Raw genomic sequence first — 5,893 nt, forward strand, 5'->3', positions numbered from 1 at the left:
CCTCCTCCTCCTCCTCCTCCTCCTCTTCTTTCTTCTTCCTCTTCTTTTGTACCTGGAATTGGAATCAGGACCTTGCACTTGTCAATGAGCTGTGCCAATGAGCTTTATCCCTGGCCCTCTTTTTTCTACTTCCAATTTCCAGCCCAGCCAGTCTTTGGTGCTTTCCCCAGCAGGAAGAGTGTGTAACTGCAGTAGTATGAAACAAGACACCAAACTGGCCTACTCATGATGGGTTTCAGGTGGTCCGGGAAGGGAACTAGAGAGAAAAGTTTATGCAGAGGGATGGTTCCACCAGATGAAGACCTTCAGATAATCCTGATGGCTATCTTGTAGGCATAAGCTTTTAACTACAGTACCAAAATGAAAGCAGTCTTCAGGAGAGTTAGACTAGCCCAGCAGGTTAAGGTAGAGGAGATACTAGGAAGAGGAAGAGCATATCTGAGCTGACACAGTAGCCCAGGCTTATGCCACTAAATGACAGAACAAGGTGCTAAATGGGGTAGAATAATCATATATGGTCAAGATAAGTACAAAAACTTTGACATCTGATTGGAGGATCTCTTGAACTGGAGAAATTAGGGATAGCCCTAGTTTTACTCTGGAAAATTACTACTAAAATAAGGCAATTTTAGGAAAGGGGAAAAGCTATGGGGTGTTGTGAAGTGGGATGAGTAAAAGTTTCAGTTTTTGTCCAATATATAGAAACAGGAAGTGTTAAAATTGGCTGAGGTCTGGAAGCTAAAGTTCAGGGCTACAGATACAGAATTTGGAACCATCAGTTTGGTGTGAACTGAGATCATGAAGACAGATGCAGTTGCCAGGAATGAGGGATCAAAGAAAAGATCCCAAAGAATGAACTCTGTAAATAGCCATACTTGCGAGACCAAGGAGAGAAAGGGTGTCAGTCATCAAAATATGAGAATGGTGACAGCATCCAATCATGAGACCAGCCATGCTTTTCAAGAGGGTGTTGAAATTGTGGCACCCAGGCCACAATTCATTTAGGGTCAAGATGTTCCAAGTTCTTTAAAATACCTAAAGGTCTTTTAAAAAGCATTGAATTCAAGGCACAGTAACTAAGAACAAAGCCAGTGGATTTGACAATCATCACACAGCTGACTCAGAAGGGAAGAGGGAGCGAGTCCTGACTCCAAAGAAAGCAGTTACTGTGGAATGAGGGGACAGAGTCCCAGAGACATCCAGCAGGTTCGCCTCCTTGGAAGAAAAGCAGTAGGAAGATGAAGGTTGTGCCTTTGCTTCTTGCTTTTCTAGGAGAGGGGAAATCTGGGCATATCTGAAGGCAGAAGGAAGTGATGTTGCTAAACACTGGAAAAAAAAATCAAAGCAAGGAGGGGTAGGAGGGGATGGGGTTGGAGAGTTGAAGTGTATGACTGGCAGTCACCTGTGGTCACCTCTTTTGAAGGGGAGGCCAGAAGATGCTGAATGAAAGAAGCAGGGAGGAGGGGGTTCTGTGAACTCATCCAGGGGGCTTAGGGTTTAGAGAATACTGGAATGCCCTGGATTGTACACAAGAGAGGAATATGGGAATGCCTTGCTCCATAGTCAAAAATATTAAAAGAGTGGGCTGGGGAGATAGCTCAGTGGTCTAAGTGTCTGCCTGGCAAGTGCAAGGTCCCAGCTTTGATCCCCAGTACTGCATGCAGTACTGGCCCCAGAACCTGGAAAAACCAAGCTAGCCTTAAAATGGGGTGTGGCGGTGTATGCCTTTAATCCCAGCACTGGGGAGGCTGAGACAGGAGGATCACTACGAGTCCAAACTGTGTAGTAAGACCCTGTATCAACAACAACAACAACAACAACAACAACAACAACAACAACAACAACGAAGTATTAGATAAGGCTGTGATTTAACTGAATTCACAGATCTCATAGAAGACCCTTGAGTGTACATATACACAGCACCAGACACCTGACTTTGTGACTTCCTGTTGTTTCAGGTTCACTCTATACTGCTATTTTCTGGTTACACTAACTTAGAAGGGGCTCTATTTAGCAGAGTTTCATATTGTGTTTGCTCTCTTATTACAACCAGAAAATTCCCAGAATATGGGATCCAACTTTGAAACATAAATAGAAGCAGCAATGACTTTAAGGCCATCAGCAAAAATCTTTGAGGCTCCTCGAAAACGCATGGGCCTGGTTATCTAAGCCACCCTTACTGTGTATGTAGCTGTCAACGGCTTTGGTACCAACATCTCAGCAAATTAATCCATACAAGGAAGCAAATGCCACTGGAAAGCTTGAGGACTTGGTGGTTCTCCTGGGCTTCAAGAAAACCTTCATGCACATGATAGGCTTTCTTGAGCTTTTGCTGCGCCAGCACACCACCAGGCATTTCTGCTGTCTCAGCAGCCTTCCTCCCCATGTTCCGCCTACTATGGAGGCTACTGTATGTGCCACCAAACAGGGGTGGTGAATTGATTAGGAGAATTTTTGATGTTCCTATGACAATATTTGATTTGTGCATGCATATGGGCTCTGCGCAAGACACTCTTATTAGGGTCAGTCTAACAAATGGCTAGATGAATTTGTTCTATTTCAAGGTAAGAAATTTCTGACTTCTGGGAAAATGGTACAGTGATAAGAAACAATAACTCCGCCTCTCTGAGATTTGGAATCCAGACACTGGCAACTAATAACTTGGGAGGAGGAAAAAGTAGACCCCAGGAAATGTGAAGGATCTGACAGGAAAACAAGCCTACTGAGAAACTGAAGAGACAAAACAACAACACAGGGAAGGGAGGGCACAGTTGGTAACTTTCTCCTTGGCATGGCTCCTAGGAAAGGGAGACCAAATCTGGGGAGATGAAGTGAAAGCTGGGGACTTGAGAGGACTTCAGGGAGAAAGACAGAGGTGGACGGGCTTCGCGGGTGGTGCGAGCCTCAGGAAGGGCATGGGGTTCCGCTCCACGAGTCCTTTGGTGGGAAGCAGCTGGTGAGTGACTCCATCCACGCACATGCATATCCCTGCAAGGAGTGCTTGGTCAGATACCATTTGGAGGAAGGGATGACTGAATGCAGGACTCAGAGCACCCATGGGATGGCTTTACTCCAGGCCTCCCAGCACTACGGTCCCACAGTGACTGGGTGGGAGACAATCACAGGAGGCTGCTGTGGTCAGGCTCGAAAGAGACCCACCAAAGGGTCTAGTTAAAGAATACAGGTCCTGCCCCAAGCCAGAGGCCAGGCTCAGCCTGAAGCACTCCAGATTTGCCCTAATCCTACTATCTGCTGAGCCTGCATAAAGCACAGATCTGGGGGCAGCCTAGAAGGGACGTGACATGGGCACTGTCTCAAAATTGTAGATCCTGGAAGGAAATCACACATTCGGCATCAGAGAACTTTTGTCTTCCTCTTCTTTTTCTTGCTTCTCCTTCTTCTTAGAGTACAAGCATTTTTTTTTTTTAAAGGAGAAGTTTATTTAAACAAGACACTTGACTTAAAGGGAAAATTATCTAGGATTCTTTTTTAAAGGAGTAGTCCTACTTAAAGACAGATTGCCCCACGTGTAACAGCTACGTACAAAAAAAGTTATAAAATTGTCCTTGGTTTTACAATGATAAATGAAAAACATTAAAATTCTCCAATCAAACAGGGTATGCAAGGAATTTTATGTTGCCGTATTTTCCGTTAAAACAGTGAGAGCAAAATAACTTACTGGAGTATAAAGATAAGAGCTGATGAGCATGCCACTGATGGAGAAAGGGGATTATGTTCACAGAGCCAGTAATTTCCCATCTCATCTCCATTTGATGTCAATCAAAACATACTGTTGGCCATTTAGTTAAAGAAAAAAAAAAGCAATATGCTTGTGCACATACACCAGATACTTTTATGTACAATAAAGGAATGAGGAAGAGGTAAAGGAAAGAATAGAGAAAACTATACTGCAGTAGTCAGGATGTGGCGGAACCAAATTGCAGTTTTCTAATTGAGAATGTATTCTTGGTGTGTAAGAACAGAGTTCTGGAGTAGTTGTAGGTTCGCTTTTTAGTAGACGCCTCCTGTGTGCTGCTGGAGCACGTCCATTGTATCCTCATCCTCCATTTCCAACTGTGCAGGTGTGTCGCTTTCATTGACTGGCTGTCCATCAAATCAGAGTCTGATCTACCTCGCTGACAAGCCCTGTCGTTCACAATAGGCTTCCGTTAGTTTACTAAGCGGTGTATGCCTCTTAGTCTTAGACTGCACCACAGAACCAGCCTGCCCCGCCACCTTCTAATTAATGTGATCGTTGTTCTCAGTCTTGACTCCTCCCTTGGCTTTTCGTCAGCCACAGCGAACGCCCGAGTCTCCTTAGTTACCGCTTCACAAGAGGTACCAGGTCTGCACCGAACGAGCACACAAGCAGCATGAGTGACAGCTTTTTAAAATTTTTTGAGAGATTTAGAGATGTGTGCCACCATGCTGGTGTGTGGGCATTGTTTTTAGTTGGTTTTGTGTGTGTGTGTTTTCTTTTTTCCTTTCTTTCTTTCTTTCTTTTTTTTTTTTTTTGGCGGAACCGGGGATTGAACTCAGGCCCTTGCCCTTACCAGGGAAGCGCTTATTCCACTGAGCCATCTCCCCGGCCCCCTTTTTTCCCTTTCCTTATCCTTTGTCATTTTATTGGGGTTTGGGTAATTTTTGTCTCTCTTGTTTTTTATCTTTTTCTTCTTTTTAAAAACATTTTTCTCTTTTTAATTTTTTCTCCATTTTCTTATTTTTACTTCCCACATAGTTTCTTCTTTGTCCTTCTGCTTTAATCTCTATTGTCAGTTTTTTACCTAATTCGATAAACATCCTTTGATTCCCCCAAAAGATCCTTTGTTCCACTCTCTCCTCATATGGCTCAAAATTCCAAATTTTCATTCTTGTATTCCCCTGTTCCCATACAGTTTTTTAAACTAGTATAGCCATAAAGCTTTATTAATCCCTTGATAGTTAACGCTATACAATTCCTGCTGAATTCTTTTATGCCATCAGTGGAGGCGTACTTGTCACATGCAGAACGTACTAGCATTAAGTCAGTACCTGGGCTGTCTTAAGGTTTACGCCATCACTGTGGATTTCTTCTCTAGGGTTAAGGGCAGTGAAAAAGTGGCCCTTATGGTATGCTGATATCCACATCGTTTTGCATGACACAACTTTAGCTCATTAGTTTGACACTACCAGGGTTGCGTAATTGTTGCTATTTCTCTGTAAGTCAATACTCAGATGAACTTTGTGACATTAATGGTACTAGAGTACATTCCCAGACAGCTAGGTATGGGGTTAATGACACTGGATTCTCCCCTTTTGAATTATCCAAGGTGGTTGGATCTTGACGCTGGGCAAAGTATTAGAGTTAGCCATACCCAAAACACATCACTGAAAAGCAAGTGATCGCTGAACTAGCACCAAAGTCTTTTATCAGTGTTCAAAAACTTTAACACAAAACAAGCAAATAATAAAAGAACCAAGAGAAGACAAGGCAATAAGCATAATGCCCTTGAGATCCATGCAAGTTGGTGTGTGTACTAGGTTTTTCCTTTTTCATAGCTGAGGAGTATCCCATTGCATAGCTGTAGTGCAGTTAATCATTCATCTACTGGAAGATGTCTTGGTGGATTTCAATTTTGGCTTATCACAAATAAAGCAACTATCAAAAATTGTGTATTGTTTGAATGGATGTAAAATTACATTTTACATTTACAATTACATTTCTGTGATGAAAACCCATAAATACAAGAGTTGAATTGTGTGGCATGTCCTTAGTTTTAAAAGAAACTATCGAGACCCAGTCCTAGCCCAGGTCCGGAATTTCTGCCGACTTCCGGGAACCCCCAGACCCAGTCCTAGCCCAGGTCCGGTGAGTGTGTGGAGAGCTTCCTGCTAACCTGCGCCGGCGGGACCA

The sequence above is a fragment of the Octodon degus genome, unplaced genomic scaffold (genome assembly GCF_000260255.1).
Source record: "Octodon degus isolate 3935 unplaced genomic scaffold, OctDeg1.0 scaffold00262, whole genome shotgun sequence".
Taxonomy (NCBI): domain Eukaryota; kingdom Metazoa; phylum Chordata; class Mammalia; order Rodentia; family Octodontidae; genus Octodon; species Octodon degus.